At 38.9% G+C, this 2,227-nt stretch overlaps 1 long non-coding RNA gene across 1 annotated transcript; it reads left to right on the forward strand.

Moving 5' to 3' along the window:
• LOC112901127 lies at nt 1-609 on the forward strand. The gene is made up of 3 exons (XR_003230251.1): nt 1-58; nt 269-471; nt 576-609. It is a non-coding gene; the product is annotated as an uncharacterized LOC112901127 (long non-coding RNA).
• Nucleotides 610-2,227: the final 1,618 nt, after the last annotated feature.

The raw sequence follows: 2,227 nt of genomic DNA on the forward strand, positions 1-2,227 counted from the left end.
ATGGTGACCAAGAATCCACCAGGGAGGACAATAGCTGCACGTCCAAGGCAGCCTGCAGGTGATTTCTCTAGCATCTCCCCTCCATCAACCTTTTGCTTCCTGTCGGGTCTATTAGGGAGGGTTCTCGTGTGCTCGCGTGGGTGCTGGCTGGTCAGATTATGTACTTTCATTACCTCTTCGAGGGTTGGTCGAGCAGATTGTTGTGATGGGGTCCTGTCTTTTATGGTTGTTGATAAATAGTAGTATTACATTTTTGTTTCTAGTAAAGGCTTTTCTGAATATGAGAAGGAAAGAGCTCAACATATTATGAGGAACAACCAAATATTTCAAAGACTTGGGATCGGTCAATTGGCATCACTACTTAAGAATGTAAGTGCAAATGTGGAGGATGATGGTCCTCAAAAATCAGGATCCGAGTACAGTCCACATGACAATGAGGGGCTTGAGGATGATGATGAAGTGATCAGCAAGGTATAGTTTGTCTTCTGTACACTACAATGTTTCTGTAATGGATATCATCTCGTATTGATTTCCATTTATAATTTTACTGATTATATATTCCTCTAATCTACCAGAGTGTCAAAGTATCTTCTCAAGGAACACGAGGATCAAAAAGGGTGAGACCATCTAGGTTGCAATTGGAGCGTAGAGTCACTAGACAGAATTCTGCTGCCACCATAAGCTTAACCGCCTCAACAGAAGAAGCATTAGCAACTGTACAAACTGAGAATTTGAACCCTACTGCTGATGAAGGCAAGTGATAATATAGACATGTTTTATGTAACTTTGATACCTATAAACTTTATATCTTATTAGTAAGTACTAAGTTATCATGCAAGGGTAGATTATAGCATTTTTATTTGACACTTGCTTTTGTAATCTTGCTAGATGAATTGGTTGAAGTTACAGAGCAAGTACGAAGAGGAAGAAGTATGGGGAAAGATTTAGATAGGATAACCAGAGGGTTAGGAAGCAAAATATGTATCCATGTTTCTGAAGGGAAGAGAAGGCCGGCGGTACCACTCCAAGCGGCAAAGCTTGCGTCAGAGGCTGGAATTGTACTTAGACAACATGTACCAATCTTTCCTCATTGGAAGCATTACAAGAAGAATGATCTTGAAATGGATAACTATATTGGCAAAGTTGCTGTAAGTCACTTAAAGAATTGAATTGCACAATAAGTATCATTTTCTCCTTAGTATTCTTAGTCACTAATGTATTTTCTGTATTTGTTTGTTAGGGACAATTTAACATGGACACTGACAACAAGGCAGTGAAAGATGCATGTATTGACTTGTTAAAGGGTGGACAACGTCAAAGGAGGTATAACTTAAAATTGAAGTACTTCAATGGGTTATCACAAGATCAGGTGCCGAGAACATCACCAGTGGCTTGCATGAGTGATGCACAATGGCTTGAATTGGTGGCCATGTGGTCAAAGGAAGAACACAAGGTATTGCTATGAAAAATCATGATTTAATTTCTGTTTTGTATAGGATAAGTGTGCATTTGTCTACTAACATAACCTAACACAATTCTACTAAGTATAGGAGAAGTGTGCAAAAAACAAAATTAATCGTGAGTGCGTCCAATATCAGCAGCGCACAGGTTCACGGTGCTACGAGGCACAAGCTTATGTTGCGGTAAGAAACTTGTTAATGCATGACCTGTTAGAAGTAATCCTTGTGTGACTTTGTTGCGTCTTGACATTGGAGGTTGGCATCAGTAATTTAGTATGTTTTATATTTCTCTAAATAGTAAGTAGTAGAGGTCAAAGGTAGTAGATAGCAGTAGCCAGCTGCAGTAGTAGTCAATTTTGTTTCTGCTAGCAGCAGCTCTGTGTAGCTGGTTATTACTTCTAAAACTTGTGCGTGTGTATGTGCTCATACCTGAAAAATATGTTATGTGTGTAGCTGGTTATTACTTCTAACTATTGTGCGTGTGTATGTGCTGAAACCTGAACATTATGTGATCCAAAGTGGGCAAAGTGATCTGCCCAGAATTATTGTGCGTGTGTATGTGATGTATGAGATTTGGAGAGTTAGGGAGAATATAGTATTGTTGATAGGGGCCTACATAACCTGTATTAGGACTTAATTTGATTTAAGCTTATATATTCAAATGGATTCCTCACTATTTCAGAAACAAGAAAGATTTAAAGATTCAACGCCCACTGCAATTGACCTCTTTAAGGAAATGCATTGCAGCAGGAAAAGAGATTTCAGTG

The sequence above is a fragment of the Panicum hallii genome, chromosome 1 (genome assembly GCF_002211085.1).
Source record: "Panicum hallii strain FIL2 chromosome 1, PHallii_v3.1, whole genome shotgun sequence".
Taxonomy (NCBI): Eukaryota; Viridiplantae; Streptophyta; class Magnoliopsida; order Poales; family Poaceae; genus Panicum; species Panicum hallii.